Below are 26100 nucleotides of genomic sequence, written 5' to 3' on the forward strand. Positions count from 1 at the left end.
AACGTGGATTTAGACAGCATATGGGATTAATGTTAACTTTTTAAATAAGTTTTTTATTGTGAAAATACTGTACAGAGGGGTTACAATCACATGAGCAAGGTAATAGGTACATTTCTTATCAAGCATTGTTGCCTTCTCCTTTGTTTTTCCCCTACCATCCCTTCCCTCCCATCTCCACAACTACATTTCCCTCCCCCCAGTACTCCCTCCCCCTTCCACCTAAATTGTAAAGTTGGTTTTTCAACAGTGTCTTGTACATCTCATTGTTGCAATGGGTCAACCTATATCCCTATTTAAACAATTTGTTTTTTTCCTGTATTGGAGATTATTAACTGAGTCTTACACACATTTTACACACCTATTCTGACTCTTTCTCATGTGTCTATGACCCTCTTGCTTATTTTTATCACATAGGTTACACCGCTTTTGCTGGATACGCAAAATTTTATTTGTCATAGAAGCCAACTGAATAGCTCACATTACGTATGCTGACTCTGAATAAGTGAATCTTAGGATTTAAATTGATGGAGCGTGTAGATTTTATTTTATTTATTTATTTTAAAATTAATGTAGAAACAATTAGATTAAGAATAGAATGCTTGGCACATCATGTTCTTTAAAAAGGAAAAAAGTATTCCCAGAGTTGTAGAAGGGTTTGTTGTTGTTGTTTGGCAGGTGGGAGGGGGAGGGGGAGAGGGGAGGGGGGGAGGGTTGTCATTCAAGAAAGCAGAGTATCCAACATGTCCACATAGAACTTACCAGTTTATTGAGAATTGGTAACCAAGTCTTTTGCAGAGAACAAAGACATTAGTAAGCAGAACTTTTGTCCCCACACTTGGCAATTTTTTTTAACCAGTTCTAGGGCTTAAACTGTGGGCCTGGGTGCTATCCCTGAACTCCTTTTGTTCAAGACTAACATGCTACAACTTGAGCCACAGCTCCATCTCCACACTTTTCTGTAATTAATTGGAGATAAGAGTCTCATGGACTTTCCTCTCTGGGCTGGCTTCACACCATGATCCTCAGATCTCTGCCTCTTCAGCAGCTAGGATTAGAGGTGTGAGACAACAGGGCCCAAGTGGTTGACAATTTTTAACAGATTTGTTTTATTTTCTATTAGTGTGCTCCATTCATCAGTGAACATAAGGATGAATTCTTTTTAAAATATATTTATCCTAGTTTTAAGTCTCTGGTTAACAGTATGCAATAAAAAATATATACTATTTAAGTTTTTAAATATATTATCTACCTAATGGTGACTAGAATAACTATGAGAATTCTAAAATATATATAAAGTGTTTAGCATATCACCTATTAGTAAGTACGATGTAGAGAGATGGAAATTCACTGAAATCTTTGTGTATTAATAAGGTGGGTCTTGGTCTTATAAGATTACCTTTCTGTACATCACCTTTATAATTAAAATAAAAAGAGATTACTCAATATTCTATGAATTAAAACATGTAATTGGGAAATTGGACTTATTAAACTAGACTTCTGGAATATCTTTGTTTTCTATCACAATGGAGGAGAGGTGTGTGTCTGTGTGTTTGTGGTCTGTGTGTATTTACTCTGTAGGCTGGAGCAGGAAGATTGTGAGTTCAAGACCAGTTTGTACTGGACCATTTTTTTTTTAAGTTTTTGTGTTGGATCAATAAAAACACAACCATCAAAAGTTGAAAGACCTTTTCTTGTATATACACTTCTCTAATTTGGGGAGGGGAAGGGAAAAAACAATGCTTAAATAGGAATACAGGTTGACCCATTGTAACAATGAGATGTATAAGACACTATGTTGAAAAACGAACTTTACAATTGGGGGGGTGAGGTTGTAGCTGAGGAGGTGGGAGGGAAGGGATGGTAGAGGAAAAACAAAGGAAGAAGCAACAATGCTTGATCAGAAATGTATTCATGGGGCTGGGAAGGTGGCTCAGTGGTAGGGCGCTTGCCTTGCATGCCTGAGGCCCTGGGTTCGATTCCTCAGCACTACATAAGAAAAAAGCTGGAAGTGGCGCTGTGGCTCAAGTGGTAGAGCGCTAGCCTTGAGCTGAAGAGCTGAGGGACAGTGCCCAGGCCCAGAGTTCAGGCCCCACGACCGAAGCCCCCCCCCCAAAAAAAGAAAGAAATGTACTCATGACCTTGCTCATGTCATTGTAACCTCTCTGTACGGTATTTTCACAATAAAACACATATTAAAATAAGACAATTTTTTTAAAAATTAAAAGAAATTCCAAAAGCACATCATTGTTAATTTTAAACTCATGGAGATTTTTGTCTACTACCTCTTCCTGCTACCTGCCTGTGGAACAATTGTATTCATGGCAAATTATTACTGACTATATTTAGAAAAAATGTCAATGACACTATAGAAATTTGTGTATTCTACATATATTTTAGTTGCAGAAGTTTTTTTGTACTCTGTGTATTGAAAGCTTTTATTAATGTACCTTTTAAATCAAATTTATTTAAATCAGCCAGGCGCCAGTGGCTCACGCCTATAATCCTAGCTACTCAGGAGGCTGAAATCTGAGGATCTCGGTTCAAAGCCAGCCCAAGCAGGAAAGTCCATGAGACTCTTATCTCCAATAAACCACTAAAAAACTGGAAGTGGTGCTGTGGCTCAAGAGGTAGAGCGCTCGTCTTGAGCTGAAGAGCTTAGGGATAGTGCCCAAGCCCAGAATTCAAGCCCCACGACCGTCAAAAAACAAAACAAAACAAAAAATTTATTTAAATCTATTTTTTGTAATTTAGATAATAGTTGCTTGTATTCAAATTCAAATTTGAGGAACTATCTTGCAATGCAATTGTGAACCAAGTCACTATTGTGTAACTATGAAGAGATAAAACAGAAATAGTGACCTTATGGGAAGCTATAGATTCATGTCTGATCTTGTCTTTTAACTAATTTTGAATCTAATCAGCCTATAAAAATTCTATCTGGAGGTTGTGGGATTACTTTATAAGGCAGAATTGTTTTAGAAATGAGTTACTAAGTGAGAAAAAGGAAAGTGGTAATAGAGGAAGTTGGCGTGGAGAATTGTACTGTACTCAGCTCTTTTGATCTTTTCTAAATATAGTTGTAAAATATTGTCCAGGTCAGCTGATGGAAACAAGGAAGTGCTTCCTCATGTCTTCTTTCTGTCCTAGTCATTTCAATAATATTTTGATGAATTAAAGTATATATGTAAAACAAAGAAGTCAGCATTAAGTTCTAGCATCAAACTGAGAATGGTAATTTCCCTAGATATTTTCAATATATTGCTAATCACAATGCCAGGACTACATTGGTATTCTAGGGGTAAAGCAGTACACTTTTAATAGAGATATCTCTTATGAGTAAGTCTTATTATAACATACTAGAATATCATTTATTCTCTGATTATGTGATTTATTCTATTTAAATATAAGTGCTGTAAAGGAGATGTGTTCATCTATTTTTACTCTAAGTACATAAATATGTCTGCTACACACTACTCAGTAGATATATTCAGAAGCCAATATGCCTACATGCTCACATTTCTTCTGTAAATGATGAATAATATTGATAAATGAAAAGTACAAATCTGCAATAGAACCTAACTATTGAATACTAAATCATTCTGTTACAAACTCTGTGTTCCAGTGACATTTGCTAGATAAAAAAGCCATTTCTACATTTAAAAAATATTTTGTGCTTTTGCAGTAATATAAGCAAATGTGCACTGCAGTGGAAATTCACCAGACAGCCACAAATAATTCCTTTTAGGATCCAAAGTGCCATTTTCAAAAAAAAAAGTTCAATTTTCAAAATACAATGTTTGAAACTTCTTTCTTGCTGTATTATGTACACTGCATATAGTTTGTTAAAATTAAAATAGAAGAGTGAAGGAAAGGCATTCTTCCATTTATATTTTGGAAAAGCACCTTAATTTGTCAGTGTGCATTAAAGCTGGTTATTGTGTAGTAGAATAAGAAGGAAGGCAGATCTCCCTCCTGTGACTGACATGTACAGTACATGGCCATTAATAAACCTGGCAGTGACCTTGGAGGCATTGCAGGTATTCTCCTTGCAGGAATAAATGGCATTTGAATGATATTTCCACCATGTTGAGCACAAGGGGAGTTTTCTTGGAACTTTACTGCTTAATTTTCTCCTTTTTTTCCTAGCAAAAGTACTTTAAAAGTGATCTTTACAATGATTTACTTTATCCTGTGCTACCTCAAATGACAGTTTACCCCCATTGCCTTGTTACTCTCATTTTTTCTGTCATCATGGGGTACTGCCTTATATTTGGTAGCACTTTCAGAAAGAGTGAAGTCAATTTTATTTTTATTACAGGTATAAATCTGCAGTCAAGTTTTATTATACCAGTCATACCAAAGTTCTAAACAGACAGAAAGTACATGGAGAAGAGACATAGGTTCAAAGCTGTGTATTGGAGACCTTTTTATTTCTTTGTTCTATGAATTTCATTTTCAGCACTATAATTTATCAACACCTAGGATTTACTTAGGTAAAATGTGTTTTTATCAGTTTTTACAATGTCTGCAATAGAAAATTCAGATGTATTATTGCTTATTTTCTGAGTTTATTATACAGGTAGAGAGCTATACTAAATACAAGGTTCAGGTAGATAAATGAGAAAGATCAAGACAAATAGTAAAATTGTGAATTTATTAAATCTTCTACAGCTGCTGTCATGGACTTAAATATGCCTGTACTGAAATGCCTGCAATAGGGAAATTCAGTGTAATGGAAGTTTTGGGCTAAAAGTCTAAGCAGATTTTATTTTCTTGCTTAATTGCTTCTCTGTCATGTTTGAATGCAGGAAATTAACAAAATCATAAAGGTGGATTCATTTAAAACCTGTCCATTCCTGAATTACTTCTGGGATCTTTCATCAACTTGAATTTGTTGACAACAGCATTTATGGGAACCATTAAGAACATGACCATTTCACTTTAGTGGTCATTGTTTGCAATGTTCATTCTAAAGTTTTGCCATCCAAATTAATGAATTAATATATAAAATTAAATTCTCTGGTCATTGACCTTTTTAGTATCTCATATATTAAAAAATTGCTTACAATCAATGAATCATTTCAAGTGCAGGGGCTGAATTTTTCATACAGAGACCCCCTTATGATTATTTGCAAAGGTATAGAAATATATTAAGTATGGCATAGTGCATTACTTACAAATTTCCTTATAAATTTAAACTTTTGCAAAGCAACTGGTTCCCAGTTCATTGTCAAATTGATCTATTGAGTCGAAATTTCTGTGTTTACATTGCTAAAATGTATATCAAATAGATAAATAGAGGCACCTTGCCTCTGGTTATAAATTTGAAGTAAATGATTGCTGGGAATCTGTAACACTATATAAAATCTTAACCACAGGGAAAAAGACTTGTTCTTGAATAGGCTGTGAGTATTATAGTTAGCTGTACAATTTGAGCCAGAACTTGGTATTTTTTGGGTGTATGATATTTAAACTATAAATAGAAAAAAATATTTTAAATTCAGTTGCCAAACTCTAGCCAAGAAAAACCAAGTAGAAAGAAAATAAAGCTCTCTCTTAAATTTGAGAATCAAACAGAGCTTTTATTCAGATAAAATATCAGATCATATATTTATTTCAATTTGATATATATCTTTTACAATTGACTTAGGACATTGACATATAAAATTTAAGAGCAACTTAATGAAAATATTGCCTTAGAATGTGGTAATTCCTAATGCAACAGAATAGCAGATGAGATAAGGACTGGAAAGCCTGAATCAACTTTCCTTAGCTTCAGTTTTGCTACTTATTGCTTTATAAAGTTGTTTTCTGTGTTTCTGTTTCCTTGAGAGAAATATCATAAAAAGTATGATCATGACAGCATAAAATTACTCAATAGAACATCCAATTAAAATAATATAAATAACATTCTAGAAGTATGTTCATGCAATGTTACCATGATCACTGTGGTGATTAAAAATTGTTCCATAGGAATAAACTGTCAAACAGAAAGTAAGACTTGGCCACCAAACGATTAAATCTTATTCTTCAAATCCCAGCCCACATCTAGTTCCACTGTGTAATAGGATTTCCTCTCATGGTTGAATGGATTAGTCATGGAAGTTAGTTTTAATAGATCATAAATTATAAAAATCTTTATTTAGAAATAGAAGGATATTGTTTCTCTCTATATAAATGTATACATACGCGTTACTTTTTACATTTGCATTGAAAAGCATGAGTTCATTTCACTGCAACAAAAGGGGAGAAATAAAGAAATATTTCATATTACTCATTTATTCAGTTGAGATTCTAATCTAGAATATTGTCCTTTTAAAAATGACTAGTATCATTTAGATTCTCACAAATACATGAAACGTTTACCAAGGAATCCAACACTGGCAAACACCTCGCTCCGTGTGACATGTTTTCTGCTTTGTCTCACTCTTTTATCCTCCTGAGCATTTTTTCAACATATTTAATGAAAACTAAAATCACAACAAAGAAATCATCACAATATTTCCCACTTCTTTATTTACTGTAATTTCACAGCTTATTCTGTATTCATAAATTCTCAGGGAAGGATTTTTCTCACTGTGTATCTTTTACTTTATTTTTTTTCTACATGATTGATGTCTGTAATTGCACTGCCTATTTCTAATCTGCTGCCTTTTATTATGTGTTGGAGAGTCATTGATCACCTGCTCTCCTCTTAATAGAAATATTGAAATATTACTGTCATAGATACAGAACATCAGGAAACATGAAGTGACTGGGCTTTCTTGAGTTACTAGAATTTTTTTTTTCACTTTCAGTAAAGCTAAAGAAAAAAGACATTGGCCACACTGTGATTTGAACGAGGGGCTCTACACCAGGTAGGCAGGTGCTCTGCCACTTGAGCCACACCCTCAGCCTTTTTGGGGGTTTTGTCCAGACCAGCCGGGGCCACAATCCACCTATTCATGCTCCTTTCATAGCTGATATGGCAGGGACAAGGTCCCATGTTCAGGTTTTTCTTTTTGATTGAGTCTTACAAACTATTATGCCCAGACTGATCTTTCCAACCGCAGCCTCTTGAATAGTATAGACATAAGCCAACATATCTACCTAGAAAATATTCTTGATAAATAAGATTTTCACCAAACCTGGTGATTGGTCAAAGATTCAAAATATTTTTGATTGCCATACACAGGCACAAATGAAAGTTCTGAATTACTCGAAAGAAAAGACAGATGTTTAATTGAGTAGATTTCAAAGGATTTAAGACAGTTTTAGAAACTTTTGTAGGAAACCTGGGCATGGTGGCACATGCTTGTAATCCCAGATTCTCAGGCGATAGAAATCAGGAAGATCAAAAAATATAAGGCTAGCCTAAGGAAATTAATTAGCAGGAACTCCTTTCGACAATAAGTTGGGTAGATGATTCATACCTGTAAACTTAGCTGTTGGAGAGGCATACATAGGAGTATCATAATCAGAGGCCAACCCTAGGCAAAAGTATGAGTTTTTTTATCTTGAAAAAAAAATAGCTAAAAATAAGAGGTCTGGTGGTCTGGCTCAAATGGCATAGCATTTACTTAGCAATCAGGAGGCCCTGAGTTCACATACCAATATTTCTAAACAAAACAAAAAAAGGGAGGAAGGAAAAAAGAAGGAAGGGAAAGAGGGATGGAGGGAAAAGTATGGAAGCCAGGTACTGGTGGTTCATGCCTGTAATGCTAGCTACTTAGAAGGCTGAGATACAGACAATCATGATTCAAGGCTAGCCTTGGCAGAAAAATCCAGGCAGCAAAATGTTAATCAGAGGAATGGCTAGAGTATCTGAGCAAGCAAAGCCAAACTAGCACATTGTCCTGAGTTCAAATCCCAATACTGACACCCCCCCCCCACATACACACAAACACTGTCTGGGGTCAAGGACCTTGAAAACTTGGGCAGTACTTTATTGACTAAAGGAAACTGTGCCAGGCATATGGGGATCTAGAAGATTACAGTTTAATGCCAACCCAGGCAAAACGTTTACAAGAACCCATTTCAGTCAATAAAATGCTGGGTATGGTGCTGTGTATCTGTCATCTTAGCTACATGGGTAGATCAGTGTCTAGGCAGGCCCTGGGGTTATGGCTCAAGTGGTTGAACACCTGACTAGAAGCTCAGTTGCTGCTGAGTCCAATCTCTGATAGCATGGAAAGAAAAAAGAAAGACAAAAACATCTGAATGAGCAATGGAAAGTAAAGAGAATTTTGAGAAAAGGAAAGCATTTAAATAATAGAAATTATTTGAAGAATAAGAGAATGAAAATTGAGATAAGCGTCATAACTGTATTTAGTTTAGCCAAAACGATCAATAACAAAAGGCAACCCTTAGCCCTTTTTATGTGGAGGAGAAAGTAGATAGAGCAGCAGTTACTCAAAGCGGGGAGAGGGAGTTGCTTGTGGTGTTACCTAGAGCAGACCATGAAACATAATTACTCCAAAAAAACCAACGTTAAAAACATGAATGAAATAGTCCTTTGCTTTATTCACTTATGAAATGTAGGAAATGTGTGAACTGTGTGGAGCCAAGTGATACTCAAACACAAGGTAGATGTCCTAGAGGTCTTTCTGGGAAACAATCTAAGGCCAAAAAGAAATGAAAGATGATGCTGGGAACTGCAGTCAGTAACTCTCCTTTCCAAACTTGAACATATGTGAACAAGCAGGGCATCAATGGCTCACGCCTGAAATCTTACCTACTCAGCCAGCCTGGTCATATCATTCTATATATGATATTGATATTATAGATAATATATTGATATTATATATAATCATTCTATAATACATAATATAATATATTCTAATATACAACATATAATATACATCCTAATATATAACACCATACCCTATGTAATAGGATAACATTATATATGATATCCACTTTCCAAAGCTCTTGAGTTGTTTCAAATAGCATTCCTATCATTAAACTATGAAATATCCTCTAAATTATACAGATTCTAAACGAATAGTGAATCAAATAATTAAACCATTCAGTTTAAAAACTGTGAATGAGTCCTTAGTTATAAGACTGTCTCAGGTCTGCTCCTTGAAAAGTAGGATTGAAACTTGGCATGATCTTGGAAAAGTAGAGATACGGTCAGAGGTTGTGAAACCAGGGAGAAAAAAAAATGAACTCTAAATTCAAACCATGAAAAAGTGTTACCTACATACAAGTTTGGAATTGGAAAAGATGCAGAATTAAAATCAATGGAAAAGTAAACATGTGTTTTAAAGTTTATGCACTGTGGAAACAATTAAAAATATTTGTTTGATGACCACATGCAACAAAAGTCTTTTTGTTTTGTTTTGTGGGCATGTTTGGGGCTTTTTGTTTGTTTAGTCAAGTTCTTGCTCTGTTGCCCATGCTAGCTTCAGACTCTTAATTCTCTTGTTTTAGCTTCCTAAATGCTGGGATTACAGGTGTGTACCACTGTACTAGGTTTTAGGAGGTTTTTTGTTTTATTTTGTTTTGTTTTAGAACTCTGTGTATTTTGGGACTTAAAAGCTGAAAAACAAATGATTTGAAGTGAAAGGCTACCAAGATAGAGTGGAATGGAAACTAAGGGAAATTATTAAAAGAATAGGTGTGACTCAATCCACAGTTCTGGAGTGTCAGAAAGGAGGCCATGTTCACAAAATGCTGCTGTGCTCAGAGTCAGAACAAGAGGGGCAAACATAAAGCATTCTGAGAGGATTAGCTATAAGTAAGAACTTCCTGAGAGTCAGAGTTGTGAAATATCTGAATAGGTTACTGAGGATAGTTATGCTGCTCCTTTTCCGGAAGGCCTTAAAAATAGGACAGGTGGAATCTTTGTGAAATAATTTGGGTATGATATTATGTGAAGTGACATGACCTTGCATGTCCCCTGCTGATAATACTATCTGGTATTTCTACTCTTACCTTGGCTGCAAGCAAATATAGATGCATTTCTACCCCTAAAGAAGGAAATTTTAAATTCTTGTCTCATGTTGAAAAATTTACCTTTCTTGTCAAGACCCACTTTAAGATAAAAAGTATCCAAGCCCATTCTGAATTCCTCTGTAGAAACCTTATTTATTAAATATTCATATTGACTGTGTGTGTATGCCCCACGTACACACACGTGCACATGTCCTGGAGTTTGAACTCGGGGCCTGGGCATTGTCCTTGAGCTGTTTTTGCTCTAGGCTAGTGCTCTACCATTTTTATCCACAGCTCCATTTATGGGTTTTTTTTGTGCTTAATTGAAAATAAGAGTCTCATGGACTTTCTTGCTTGAGTGGCTAGCATTACAGGTGTGAGCCAATTTTTTCAAAGGAGTTTTGTTATATTCATTATTTTTTCCCTAGTTAATATGGTTTAAAAAAAAACAAGCATAGTATAATGTCAAGTTGATTTTCTCAGAGATGTGACCAAAAGTGATTATGTATGTGAATAATACACACCTTCCCTTTTGCAGAATGATCTTATTATTGGACACACAGCATAGGCATGAGTTATAATGATATAAGAATTACTCTGGAGATTCCTTCACTGTTGGAAGGTAGCATTTGCCACCAGCAGGCCTGTCTATCTCAATTAAAATTCTCAGGGATTTCCTGCTTATTTGGAGTCCTCCGAGAGGGCAGAGGGGAAAGCAGCAGCCATTTTGAGCTTTCTCTTTGCAATCAAACCACTCAGCATCTTGAATTCAGTCTTAGATATGAAACGCCTGAGTTTTTTAATGGCCCTGACCCACCGTTCTTGTTAATTAGTACAGTAAAATATGTAAATACATAAATGAATATGCATGTGCTTATGTATCTAACATTGTATGGTGTTCTGCCCATGAAAGTGGAAAAAAATGTCTGACATATGCTGAGAATCTACAAACTATTACTTCTTCACTTTTGTACGCTCTGATAAAAACAAGTCTGCCCAATATACTGTGGAAAAATGGCCATGAACTTGTATAATGAACTGAAGTATGTGATTTTTCCGCAATTTAATATATTGTTAATTATGTCAACTGTTTTTGAATAATTAGCATTTTTACTAGGTATGTGTCTCATAAAGCTGATAGCCATAAAAAAATCACTTCTACAATAATGTATTTAAAGAGCTTGAATTGCACAATTATACTCAGAGCTCAAACACAAGGAATTCTAAAGAAGTAGGTAAATATATAAAGCTCTGAAGCAGCACTCCAGTGCACATGAAAGAATATTGCAGAGGACAGTAGCTGTAGATGATGAAGAGGAAGAGGAAACTTACATGGAGGGAAGAGGTACCAAGGAAAGGGGGAAACACTAGGTACATGGAGAGTTGATTAGGGCTGCTTTTGAAACCTACTTGAACAAGAAACCAGCTTGAAGCCTTGGAAACACGTCCGTAATATTCTGTAGAATTCTCATATTCATAAATGAAATGAACTCTTCAGTTCCATTAACAAGAAGATAAGGGTTTTGGGGTTGTTTTGTTTTTGTGCTAGGCCTGGGGCTTGAACTCAGAACCTGTGAACTGTCCTGAAGTTTTTTTGTTTGTTTTTCCCCTCAAGGCTAGCACTCTACCCACTTGAGCCACAGCTCTACTTCTAATGTTTTGGTGGTTAATTGGATAGAAGAGTCTTATGAATTTCCCTGCCCAAGATGGATTTGAACTGTGATGCTCAAATCTCAGGCTCTTGAGTAACTAGGATTACAGGCGTGAGCCACCAGCACCAAGCAAGATAGCTATTTTGAAGATTTTTTTTCCCCCCAGTGTGTTGACTGTGTACTGATTTATATACTTTAATCTGGTTGGCCTCGTCAGTAACCACATTCTTTTGTACAGATCACAAAGAAAGCTATTACTGCTGACATCATTCTTCTATCTAAAGCCAAATATTTAACTTGAGTTTGATTCTGTGCCCAATATGTAGTTTCAAGTGCTGAGTGTGGGACTAAATTTATATGGGTTTAAATTATGGCTCTAACACCTTGCACCTGTGCAGATTACAAACTTCTGTCCTCCAACTTTGTTTTCTACAAAATGGACATTACAGACAGTACCTATGAGGAAGCTCATAGGTACTATGAGAATAAGGGCTAATATATATAAAGCTTTAGTGCCTTAGTATATATCGTTCCTACCTATTCGTTCCTTCCTTCCTTCTTTCTTTTTGTCGGTTGTGGGGTCTGAACTCTGGGCCTAGGCGCTGCCCCTCAGCTCTTCAGCTCAAGGCTAGAGCTCAACCCCTTGAGCCACAGCACCACTTCCGGCTTTTTCTGCTTATGTGGTGCTGAGGAATCGAACCCAGGGCCTCATGCGTGCAAGGCAAGCACTCTACCACTGAGCCACCTTCCCAGCCCATCTTTATTTATTTATTAAACTTCTCAATATGATTGTCTGAAGTTCATGATGTAAGTTTGGTCTTAACTGCTTATATTGCTTTAAGCTGAAGTGAACCCATTTTTATTACCAAAAGGTAGAAAATGTATATTAAAGAAAAGAAAAGGTGGGGAAAAAACTTTTCTGTCATGAGTGGCTAATTGTTTTCCAGGAAGATCCACACTTGTGACACATTCTCCTCATTTTTGGTACTTTTATAAATTGTCTTCCATCTAGAACCTTAAAGGGCCTCTTAGAAATTGATTCCAGTTCTTTTTACATGTCTGTAGAAAATGCGACCCAAAAGGTTAACACTCAAAGATCCCACAGCTAGTGGTAGCAGAACCTAGAAAGGGACTGACTGAAGTAGAACTTTCCTCTGCAACTGGGTGACTATGCCCTGATTGCGTTGTTCTTTGAGAAAAACTGCTCTAATTGCTCAATATTTCATTTGTATTTTGCTGTAAATGAACAGCTGTTTTCTCCACCTGAGCTTCATACTTGCACTTCTTTGCAAAGCTAGAAGAATAGTTCTCCATTGTTTTAGGATTTCTTCAACATGGCATACATACACAGCGAGGTTTTCTTTGTGTCAAGTGCTGAGCTGAATGGCTGCTGGGGGCATTCAGTGGTCAGTGGAAAAAGGTTGCTCCTTTCTTTAGAGCTAGAATTGCCCAAACAGTAGTTCAGGTAAACTGGAAGAGAACATGACACATTCTGCAGCAAAGCAATCCGTCTTTATTGTTATGTATTTATTTTGTTTCCTGTTTTACCCATCCCCACCCCCATAAGAGACAGCTTGTTAGCATCCTTAGATCCAATAATCTTTGGAATCCACTTTGGGGATTGCTAATTTAAGCACTCTGAGATCTCTGAAAACAGTCATAAGCTTCCTTACACCCATGGGTGCTTTCTTTTTAAGTTCCAGATTTAAGGAGGTCAGGCCAAAATCTAGCCCATTTTAGTAATTTCTGATCTAGAATAGCTGAGGATTTCTTTAAAAAAAAAAAAAGAGGTAGTATTGTAATACTTTTTCCATTTAGTATTATCTGCCAAGGATGACTTGGGCTATCCTTGAAAACAGCCTGGGACCGAGTGTGTAGACATGCTGAGATAAGGAGCCTCCTGCCAGGCCTGCAGACTCAGAGCTGTCTCAACTCAGCTCTGGTCCAGGCGCCATCCCTCTGAAGTGCACCTACCCTTGCCCTGCCTTGGTCTTACCAGAGTAAACATTTTGCTTGTCTGAAAGCACCTCTATTCCTAGCTTTTTGACAGCTCACTTGCCATATCCCCTCATTCTCAATATGTGGAAAAGGAGATAAAGAGAGGTGATGAAATGACAAAAAATGGAGTGAGGAATGCTGCAAGTAGAGCAGAGGGGCTCATTTCTACTTGCCTGTTTTGCATGCAGTCATGACTGTGTTTGGGCAGGTCAAGTGAATGTATCCCAAAAGTCATCTTACTAGATACAGAAGAAGGAGGTAGAAGGCAACATGAAATACAGGTGTTAGCACTGACAATGAAGTCAGACTCCATGTATTTTTATCACAATAAATACCTGTTCCATGATTCATTTAACCAAAAATACAACGTTGATTTTATAAAGCTTTTCAAACATATGATTCCTTTTCATGGCATTTGATCCCTGATCAATAAAAGTATATAAGAATTAATATAGGATTTATGACAAATGGTATATCTCATATTACTTTCCAAACGAAAAAGCCTTGTTCCTGAAATGTGAAATAAAAAGAAAATGGTCTTGGATAACGGACCAAAATTTATAAAGCTGTCTCAAAAAGTGACAGAGGAGGAAAAAGTAAAAATGTATGCCCTATGTTCTTTAAGTTTTAATTATACATGAAATGTTAACCCTTGTCTCTGAAAATACTATATTTGATCATTCCTGTCTTACAGTTTGGGGTTTGTTTTTTTTGTGGATTTTTTGCTTTGGGGGTTTTGGGGATGCTTTGGGGGCTTGGGGGGTGGTGGTTGTACCAGTATTGGGGCTTGAATTCAGGGCCTAAGTGCCCTCCCTTAGCTTTTTAGTTCAAGGCTGGCATGCTGTTACTTAAGTTACAACTCTACTTGTGGCTTTTTAGTGGTTAATTGGTGATAGGAGTCTCACAGACTTTCCTTCCTGTGCTGGCTTTGAACTACAATCCTCAGCTGTCAGCCTCCTAAGTACTAGGATTATAGGTATGAGCCATTGGCACTCAGTTCATCATGTTTTTAAATTAAACTGAACTCAGTGTCCCTACTTATCAAAAATTATAATCTTCAATTTTGTGTTTTTCGATCTCAAAAAATTCTTTAATTGAAAAATAGTAGATGATTCTATTTGTCTTTTTATTTCAAGTTGGAAATTAATCTGTTTGGCTGGAGGCCACATAGCTTTCTCTCACTAGATAGAACTGTCCAAAGGCATGTGAACATTTCCAATACAGTGAGACAATGGAATTTTCAAATATTGCTAAGCTCTTAATCAAAACTCTCCTGATTGCTTGGGAGTTAGATCCTTTGAGAGAGAAAATAAATCAACCTACCCAATGACTAAGTTACATTAGTAATGTCTTAAGATTGTTCATTTCTAAAGGTTAAAAAAGTGATTTTTATATAGCTCTGAATTTTAACATTTGCAGAAATCTTACAGTGTATCTGTCAGATTGTTCCTGGTGCTGTCCATATTTAGCATTATAAAATGAACTTACATTTCCGAGAATGACTTCAACCAGTTGGCATTGCTTTCATGAAATAACCACATTTCAAGGAAAGATACATCTTTGGATATAATTGATGTCAATTTAGAAAACTTTTGCATTATAATATATTCTCACTGCTTCAAAGTATTTTTAATTTTAAAAAATTATATAATACCGAAGTGAAAAAAGAACAAGTTTACATAATGAATTCCTGAAATTGGATTGCCTTCAACTGAATTTTTACAAATTAATGTGGTTCTGTTTTTTATTTAAGTCTCATAGTCTTATAATAGAATGCCTGTGTTGTTATTCCCACTGTATAGATGGGGAAACTGGCTTGGCCAAGTTTCTATCACCAGTGACAGACAGTCTTGGCATATTCATCCTCAAATAATGCCTTACTCTATGGTGGTCTATCTCCTTTCTCAGATGTCATCTTCTCAAATAACCCTTTACTGATAACATAGCCAATAAGTACCTACCTCTGCCCTTCCTGGCCACCTACCCCAGCTGGCTGTCCTTTGGTATTTTCTCTAGTTAAAATCAAGATATTGGTAAGCTCATATATTGATTCTTTGTCTGTTTAGATTATGAACTTCATAAGTCTAGGTCCTTTGTTTTGGTCGCAAGGGTGTCCCTGATATCCAGTAACATGTTTGTTGCCTTTAGGTCTTCATGACTAATAAGCAGACCAGATGTTTTAATTGACATCTGTGATATTAAACATCCCAATTGTGTCTCATGATGGCAATTAAGCCAGGGTTCGATTAATTGCCTATGGAGTCTAAGCTAAAATTTAGTTGTAAAATGCACAAACAGAAAAGACCCAACATGTTACAATAGTCTGTCTGCTCCTAAGCTGTGGTATGGAGCCTGGACTGCATCCTGGCAGTGGATCTGTACTACATGCGTGCACGTAATCTCATTTCTCACATAATCCTCTCCTTCCAGACCAGCATCCTTAACAAAAGTTCTGAAGTGTTAAATCTCTGTGTTAAACAGCCTAGCATGTTTCACAGTGAGTGGGGCCGACTTAGAGAGTAGGCTTGGCCTGTAGTTTTGCACAGATAAAGGAAGGATATAGTTTTGAGAGGAATGCTATAACTACAAAGTGCATCCTGAAGGCCATTTAGCTCACAATGAAGGTCTGTGTTTTAAAATAGCACTATAACAAAGTAACTACAGAGTTTTGGCAGGGGCTTCAACTATTTATAGAACTAAGTAAGGCATGGTGAATAGCGCCACACTACACAATTCTCCCTTGCTGTAACTCCAAACTTACAAAAAGCACTGTAATTATATTTTTCTACTTAAAAAAAAATCATAGTAGCCATTATCAGTTTAACCATACGGAAGCTCAGGCTGAGATTTCTTTTTTAAATGCATAGTTTTGATTTTCAACAGCTGCACTGGGTCTTTAATCATATATTATCTTTATGAAGCCTTTTTCTAACATATGTTAATTGGCTGTTTTCTGTGACAAATTATGAGCTCTTACTTTGATGAGGTTCAATTGCAATCATGTTGGAGTCGAGTACGTAGAGTTTCCACCCCTGCTGGCTCCTCAAACCACTACAAACATCCGCACGTCACTACAGTGCTGAGTAATGGCAGGATTTGGGCTGGCTGATTTTGCTACAGATTTTTTTTTCCACAGGATATTTTCAGCTTCTTTGTACTAAATCTGTTGCAGGGTTTGCCCTTTTTAGCAGAAGCATGCTCTAAAATTAACATCAAATCTTATTGCAGATTACTATAATACAGTGAGAAATATTTCATAATATGACACCCCAGCGTCTGTTTTGCTTTACTAATATTTCAACACATTTATTACACATTCTGAAAAAGTCACTCAGTTGTGAGGTTGGTGAGTTATTCCTTCTACATCATTGGAATTTTGTTACAGATAGTTGAAAATTGAATTTTCCTCTTTCGAGGGAAATAAGTTCGTTTTTGAGTAGATGATCAGGATTTTATTCACACGTTGTAAAGTCAACGCAGGTAACTTTTTTTCTAAGTGTTGTCAAACATCAGAATGTTTAAAATTCCATTGTACAGTATTTTCTTCTTCCTCTGCTGTTACAAGTAATAAAAACAATTGGCCAAGTAATAAAAACAATTACATGTTCAATCAAAGTTAATGTCCTTGAAGATGTATAACATCCATTTCTGTTCTCTCTCCTAATGTCAACTTTTAATGTATGATGAGGACTTGCAGACGTGTTCTAATCCATCTGCTCTGAGAAGTGTGACAGATAGCTTTCTTCAAGTACTAACAGATGATCAGTGATAGCTATAATTAGAATAGATATAAAAATACAGGCGTTTGTTTATAGTTATGGGAAAGTAGTCAAGGTAATTGATTAAGGCCTTCAGAACTTGTGTCAGACATGTCCTATTGGTGTTAGTTTAACTGTTTCTGCCTTGACATGTAAGGTAGACTACTCTAGGTAACTGCAGCTTTCCAAAGCCATAGCTGAGGGGTCAGATTTCCATACAGGTATTCAAGTGTAGAATAAGATGAGCCAGATGTGAACAGGCGTTACTCCTCCTCAGGAGGCTGTTTTTAATCAGCAATTTCCCTAGAGTAGCACACAAGTCAATGAGCTCTAAATCCTCAGGCTATCTACACTCATGAGAAGGCCTGAGAACATTATTACAGAACCTGCAACTGAGCATATGTGAAAAAATTAGAGCAGAAATTAAGGGTAAGAAAGGTTAGCATGGATAGTGTTCTTTTGGTATTACTTTCTCAAATAGATGTAAAAAATGTCACTTCAAGTGTTTTTCTTTTCAGAAGGAATATCATTTCTAAATGCAGATTACTAGTGAAAAGTTATTATTGACTGATATTAGCCAGAACAGGTTAAAGGTATGTAGTAGTTTGAGAGTGTCCATGGGTTCAGTTTCAGCATGCATGAAGGCTTTGTTGTCATTAGTGCCCCTGCCTTTATAGGATGGCTTCAGAAATCCTGCGTGATACTTTGGAGTGACTGCAAAGTCAATTGATGCACAGTGTCTTGTGCTCATGTGCCCAAGAAAATTTAGTTCCAGTTGGTAAGACACATGCTTAATTGGCTTAAGAAAATAAACCAAGGTAAAGAATGATGTGTAAATGAAACAGAGAACTTGGCACGTGGCTGTATGGAAGCCCGGGAGCCATGTGGCTTAATTGGGGCCAGTTGGGATCATTTAATGATTGCTGTCAGAAGATCAGATTTAATTCTCCTTATAAGAAGACCACAGTGGGATAGACTTAAACAAATTGTCATCAGAGGTTTCAGATGAACAAAACCTTAATTAGGTTGATTAGGATGCTGTAAAAGAGATGAAGAGAAATAGAAAAATTGATGAATTATGGGGTTTTGCATTGAGCTGTGTAGAATACTGATATTACCTATAAATTTCTGAGACTATTATGGTATTGGAATATCATGTTACTTGTATTTAAGGTTTTTTTTGTAAACCATATAGATGTCCAAAATCTAACAGGAGATTAAAAACCAACAGCACTTATTTTAAAAAGCTAATTTATCAAACATTTTCTACACTGGCAAGGGTATATAATATAGCCTTGGCATAATGGCAATGATATATCCTATTTTATGGACATTTTATGTGATAAAGAATTTGAGAAAGTAAACAATGGCAGAAGCACATTCCCTTTCAATGATGCAATTTTCAAGCATTTAATTTTTGAATACAGAGTAAAACATACTTTTTATTGGGATATAGTTTTGATGATTCATATCACAAGTGCTGATTGATCATTTATTGGTTGAAAAATAGGACCACCCGGATGATTTAAACACACTCTGTCCTTTGTGTATTTAAAAAGACGAAAACGGGAATTTTAGTACACAATATGCTTACCCATGTGAAAATGCATAGAAATGGGGGAGACACATGCAAACTCCTGAAAGAAAATATATAGCATTTACATTTTGATCAAGAAATAAGATATTCTAAAGCTTGAGAAATGAGTGAACCCAATTTTTTTTCCTAACAAGATCAGAAAATACCTGAGAATTCAGATTTACCTGAGAAATAAGATATTTGTCATAATACGATGAAAGTATATCTATAATAACAACATGTCTGCTTTGAAACCTAGATTGCTTCGGAGGCTGACAATTTTGTTTCTCTGCTGGTGGCATGGTAGGGTACGTAACTTGCTTTGTTCAATAACAGCAACAAAAAATCCAGCTGCATGTGCTTCTTGAGAGGTTACAGCTGGGGAACAGAATATAGCATGTGATGCTAAATAGAAGCTCTTGCTTTGTGGAGAAGACAGCACGGGCTTTACCTTTGTAGAAAGTCTTGTCATATCACGAAGTGGCCTCTAAGAAATGCTGCATGGTTATGAAAATTTAGGAAAACAAAGTCATGATAGAACCCTGAATGAATTACTTGATCTGATGGGAAAATACTAAAATCTGTTGTAGAGTCAAGGATCACGAAGGGGTTTTCTGTTTTTGTTGGTTTGGGGGCTTTAATGTGTTTGTATTTTTTTGTTTTGTTTTGTTTTGTTTTACTTATTTAGATCATTTGGAGGTTTTTTTTTAGCATGGGGATGCAACACAGTTTTAGCTAAATAGGAGGAAAAAGGTACAAGACAGAATTTACTATACTAATAACGACAGGGAAGCTGTGATTTCTTTGTGTTTATTAAATTGTTTCTAATGCGGTGTACTTTTCTGAAGGTCTGTGTCTCCTAAGTTCTGGAACTATGTAAATAAAATGGTTTATTTAAGTGATAATGGCAGGTTAGGCTCACTTATTAAATTAATTGCAGGGATTTTCAAAAAGAGCTCTTTTTAGCCTTATTATATTTCTGACATACATTTCATCTCATTCTGTCCTTGGGGAAGGATATTAAAGTAGGACTAGAAGCATTAACTTACCATTTCCAACAGCATGGTCATTGGGAAAATTGATATATTTCCCTAGTTATTTCTACTTTTGCAGCCTGAAGCTTTTCAGTGGAAGATACTTAAGACAAACTTCTTAATTTTTATAACACTCTAAATTTTTCTTAGTGTAGTGATGACTGTTCTAACATAAGTGAATTGTTGTCTGTGAGAAGGTGCTTACTGTGAGCTTTGTGAAGTGAGGTCTTCAGGACGTACCCAGAACTACATTGTTCACATGGTAGCTACACACCATGATAAGGTTTTTCAGCTCATCACTGAAACAATTTCTCAATCAGTAGGCCATTTTCCTCACACCAGTGTGCATCCTGTATTCTATGTGTGATACCACATTTAGTGGTCATAACTATCCTGCAGATGAAAAAGTCTTTTCTTGGTGTTTGATAGAACAGTATTTCCACAGAACTTGGTCATCAGACTGCAGATATTCAGTGTATAAGTACCAATCTAGACACTTCAAAACCTGAGTTTCCTGACTCCCAAACTCATTCAGCTTCCACTTCTCAGTAAAGGTTTCCCTTATGAATGTACATATCACCCAATGTGGAAGAAATAACTGTATTATCAGAGCTCATAGAACTCATAAACTTTATAGACCAATATAGACAATTTGCCCCATGAAGGTTAGAATGTGTTTGTGACTTTAAATAAGTAGCACTATCCCACAATACTGTGAAATTTGTGAAATTATGTACTTAATCACAATAAAGAATTTGAAAAAAAGTTAACCCTTATTCTGCATGCAAGATGCTATAGAAATATGGCAAACATTTAAATAAGGTGATCATCTGCTTCTGTATAAGCAAACTATAACAAAGTATTCTTAGTAATAGCAAGTAAAGAAAATATCTCTGCTGAAGTATACAAACCTAAAAAACAGCAACAAAAAAAACATCTAATTTTGTTAATCAAACAGTAGCTATTAGTTCCTACAATCTGCTTTACACCACAATAGATACAAGAAATACAAAGGTTAGACAAAACAGAATTGTCAGGTAATTTCTACCGTGGAAAGTGTTACAGGAGAGGGACTAGGTGCTTTAAGAGCATATCACAAGGAAATTAGACTTGAAAAGATGTGGAATGCTTCCTCAGGAGTGAAACTCAGCTGAAACAGAAAGAAGAGGCAATAAGGGAAAGAACATTCCAGGCAGAAGGAATTGCATATGCAAATGCCCTGTACTCGGAAGAAGCATGACAGGTGTGAGAACTGAAAAACATCATCGGCTGTATTTGTTTTTTATGTGTGCATTATGATGTTACTGAGCCCTGACAACAATTCAAAACTCATCATATTGATACTGAATTAGAATACATTGGGAATACCTTTTGTGTTTAGCAAGATGGTATTTATCCCATGAGTCTTGGCAATGTGACTTTAAACTTAACTGTTCATATTCCTAGCCAGAATAATGCAACATACTATAAATTACATGGTAAGCTTAGAGAAAAGCTGAGTAATTTTTGCTAGCAAGGAAATACTTCTCAGTTCATCACATAGTTAAGCATCAGTAAGAATAATTGGGTTATTCCATTTGAAGTTCAGAAGAGTCTTAAGGGGAAAAAAGGTAAACGTTCTGCTTGTTCTTTTTAACTGAAGTATAATTGCATGCCTCATATGTCTTTCAAACAAGCCATAAAATAGAAAGCTAAATGTATCTAAATGCAATGTAATGAGCGAAGTTTTCCACTTAAAATGATAATGAATCATTTAATAATTTGAGTCAGTAATATAAGGTATGCAGCACCTGGCCTACAATCATTTTTGCCCTTGTGTAGCTAGCTTGTATTTTTAACAGTATTTTTTTCTTGTATTCTGACAATATGCTTACTTGCCAGCCTTGAGTTTTGTGAGCATTCTGGAAAGAGGCTAATGTTAATGAAAAGGTAGGTCAATGAAAAGTTATTTGCTAATATGAATAAAAGAATCTCAGAATTATATTTGCAAGTTGGTATCATAAATCTTAATGTGTTATCCTTACTCACAGGCTGTATTTAAGTGACTATATAGGCCTTATTGCAGCAAAATACGTGCTTTGCAAAGATAATTTTAGCAGAAGAGAATTAATTTCTTCCCACATCTTTTAATGTGGCACGGCAGTCTCATTGTAAGATCAAAACTTGGAACTGTTATGTTTAATTCCTAAATCAAAGCGCTGTGGGAAGAAGATTGAAATCTGCTGATGACTCAGATTTACTTGATAGGTGGCTTTCTTCCTACAGAAACTTTATGGTAGACTGCCATTTCCACGATAGAAAGAACCACCTAGGGAGGAGATTAAAATAAATAGTTTCACTATAGACTGCAAGTTTGTGTTAGTTACTTTGGCTCCTAGTTTAAAATTTCCTTAAAAGAATAATGTAAGAATTCTTGTCTCCCTAGCATAACTTTTTTTTAAAAAAAAATTGTGGTGAACAAATAGTATCTTTTATCAACAAACATTGATCTTGGGGATGGATAGCTTTCAGAATGCCATCCTTCTACCAAAAAAAAAAAAAAAAAAAAAAAACCTCTCATTTATATTTTTGACTCTTTTTTTCATATAGAACTTTTTCTTTGCCTCAAAGTCAGAGTGCTTAGCTGCGCTAATTTTGTCAGAGGAGTTTTGGAAGGTAGAGGAGATGGCAATTGAGATGTATTTGCTGCTTCACTCACTTGTGTTATGTTTGTTTTATTTTTATTTCTTGAAGTAATCAGAACATTAACCTAGTGCTGAAGTTGTTTTGCAAATAAAATTCTCAGAGCATGTCTCAGATCTGGATTTCTCTCATTGTCCCTTCTCTGAACCTCTCCAAGGCCTCAGTGTGTGGGGTGAGATGCCCTGCACACTCAGACGGTTCTGCTCAGAGAAGGAAGTGGGGAGTTTTGGTTCCCATTTTACACTTCTGGAACAGTTTAGGGAAGGAAGCACCTTTACACCTTTTATTGTTCGTGGTTGCTGACATCATATCCTTCCCTGACCAGTCTGTGCGTGTTTCCTGCCATTCTGTCAAGATTCTTCTGTGTTTCTGGGAGGGATTAGTCCTAGAGAGGGCGGGAGGCAGGGAGGAAGAGGGCAAGAAAGAGTGAAAGGGGGGAAGGGAAGGGGGAAGTGTGTGTCAATCAAAGCAACTTGTTTGTAAATGAGGGAGCCCAGTAGGAGAATGATCTTTTGCATCTGTCCAGAAGAAATTCTTCTTTACTGGTGCCTCACACCACTTTGCCGTCGTCTGTCTGCTTGTGCCAAACTCAAAAGTGAACAGAAGCCTGCCATAATGAAGTTCCCCTTTTTAGTAAGGCTCCTGATTTTACTTTTCCTTTATTTAGGTTGGAAAAAAAAATTTTAAATGCAGTCTATAGAGTGTAACTATAGTATAGCATTTCTTTTTTTTCTTTTCTTTTTTAATTACTGATTGTTTATATGTAACTCTGTCATTTTCCAAGAATGGTTCTTTCATGTGGAAAAAAGTAGCGGCTAGGCTGTGGGAATTATTTTAAGCATATGGTCCTTGAACATAATGAAAGTTTTCAGCATAACTTGAAATTCTCCTACATGTACCTTAGTTATCCTTTTTTCATATATATGTAAATGGATTAACACATGGTAAGGTTATGTACTCTCTTTTTCCTGGCTCTATAGGCCTTCTACAAATTCATACCTGAGTAGCCTTATGGTATACTTTGTATGTATGTGTGGAAAAGCTAGGTTAGAGAATTAGTTTGACTAAGAAAACGACTTTTGAGCTATTGCTAACCTTCTAAAGTCTTTAGCTTTTCATGGAGAGCCTTGGATTGTGAACATAATCATATGTTCTAAGCCACATACTTAATGACACATTTTGCTACACTAGTATCACTGCTGTGCATTGCCCTGCATGGGGACTTTATACCAAGTTTTCATTTTATGAATATTCAGAAAGCATTATTTTAGGAAATAGATATACAAAAATATTGATACAAAAATAAACGGTCTAATTCTATAGCAGTTTAAACTCGTGTCTCTATGACTCCGCATGTTTCAAAAAGGAAAATATATTTAATGCCATTTTCATCGACCATTTTGTACAAGTGCCCATACACATAGGCACATATGTATACATGCCCACATGGATGTATCTTTCTGGAAAAATATTCTCTATTATGTTTTTTTAAATGTTTCTAAAGTCTTTGCTATTTTTGAAGGTGTCTTTGTTTCCAAGTTGTGAAACATGGGCGGCGATGCAAAGGAACTCCTCTGAGTTTGGATCTTTCTCAGGAGACTTTTCTCCAGGGATGTCTCTCTACTTGTTTGGTTATTTGTATTTTGAAATTGGGAGCTGTGGACCTTCTCTGCATCTCTGCCTTGTCACCACACTCTAATCTGTTTTCCCTGACCTTCCACCTTCAAGGGAATAAGTGCTTAGGCAGGCATAGTCCGGTAAGCCGATAGTGTCACAGGCCTTAGCTAAATGAAAGGAAGGGAAATCGTCCCATAGACATTTGCTGTGGATTTGTGGACTGGCTTTTCTGTCACAGAAAAAGCCTGTTTGTTTCTTCAGGGTCTCACACATGTCTGGGAAATTCCATTCTAATACTCTGCTTGTTTCTGAGGTAAGACTGAGAAATGCAGGGATGTTGCCCAGCTTGGTGATATTCAGACTATTGCTAATAATAGATGGACAGTATTTGATAGCACTGAATATAGCGTGCCATTTTGTGTTGTAGGGTTTTCATATTTTATGTGATTTTAATGTATCCGATAGCTAATGTTTTCAGACGTATTTGCCAAGTGGGCATTGTTTTTGTAATTTTAAAAACCTTTGGAATCATTTCCAACCTTTATGGAGTAATAGTATTTGATAAGCACTGTGTAGTCATGATGGAATTTTACATATATATATATATATATATATATATATATATATTCTGATAGGCAGAACTAAGCTGCAGTTTAGTAAAAGGGCAATGGGCAAAAGAGAATGGATAGTCTTAGTATTTAAGCCATGCTTAATCCACCAGAACTAATTGTATCATAATAGCTTCTGCAATTAGATAATCACAGAAACTTATATTCTAGAAATTTTACTCAAAGAATCTGGAGGTTTAAATTTTAAAAATCAAAAGACAGCTAATAATCAGACCAAGTATTTTAACAGCCTTCCTGCTCCAAGAACCTAGAGCTGAATCCAATAATCTATTAAATAGCCAGGACAGTGGCTTAGCGTTACATAATACATGTGGGAATTTACCAGGCCTGTTGTCAAACACCAACTAAATATACAGGGAAATTCTGAGTGGTGTGTAAAGTGGTTAGGTCCTTTGCCATAAGATGAAATAAAATAATTGAAGCTGTTGCTTGCAAATGAAAAACCATTGTGCAAGGCTTTTTTGTTAACTTTTATACTTCATAGCCTTTCAGTTCCCTTATGCTCAAATATAATTTAAAACATAGTAAAATATATACTTTTAATATTCTTGGTTCCTTGGGTTTGTCTTGTGTAATTGAATATAATGTCTTTCATTTTAATTCATGACCTGAAGCTCTTCAGTATATAATATCAAAACCTTTCTAATTCTATATCTGACTCCCCAAAGAGACATATAATTTTAAATCTTTAAATTTAAAGGACTGATGGTTTCTTGTTTATATATACATGTATGTAGTTACAAATAAAATAATAGTAAGTTTTTGCACCATTTATTTTCTGTCAGTGATTGACTTTTATTATTATTTTCAATTTACAATTTAAGGAAAAAAGAATCTCACTGCAATAACTGCTTGGAAGGTAGGATGAAATGTCCCATATGAATTTTACTGTGGCCTCACAGTGATTTTTTAAATAAGATTAAAGGATTTATATTTAAATTAGTTGACATTTACATATATCAAATAGCACTTTCATAATCGTCCATCCTATTTGCATAACTAGGGACGTTATCACCTCTGCTGTCAAAACATGAGATTGTTTTCCCTTCAGAAATGAATTAGCTGCCCTACTTAGCATACACAGGTACATAAAGGTTCATTAACTCTCTGATATAGGTAATATTTCATAATAGGAGGGTGAAAATTGTCACCTAATTTCATTAAAAATATTAAGAAACCCTTTACAAAAAATACATTTCATTTCAAGTGTTAGGCTTGAAAGCATAGTTTTCATCA

The 26100-nt window shown here is 35.7% G+C and overlaps 1 protein-coding gene across 19 annotated transcripts in view; it reads left to right on the plus strand.

The window, feature by feature from the left end:
• Nucleotides 1–26100, plus strand: part of Mef2c (myocyte enhancer factor 2C) — a 185911-nt gene that overhangs the window by 52654 nt on the left and 107157 nt on the right. For 2 of the 19 annotated variants that reach the window (XM_070031118.1, XM_070031120.1), the window contains exon 1: nt 23125–23251. The exons of the other annotated variants lie outside the window; for them this stretch is intronic. The gene's annotated coding sequence lies outside the window, so the exon portion shown is untranslated. Of the gene's footprint in view, nt 1–23124; nt 23252–26100 lie in introns of those variants that run through there. 19 annotated transcript variants of the gene reach the window in all.

This window comes from Dipodomys merriami, unplaced genomic scaffold, assembly GCF_024711535.1.
Source record: "Dipodomys merriami isolate MVZ:Mamm:240054 unplaced genomic scaffold, mDipMer1.0.p SCAF_20, whole genome shotgun sequence".
Lineage (NCBI taxonomy): Eukaryota > Metazoa > Chordata > Mammalia > Rodentia > Heteromyidae > Dipodomys > Dipodomys merriami.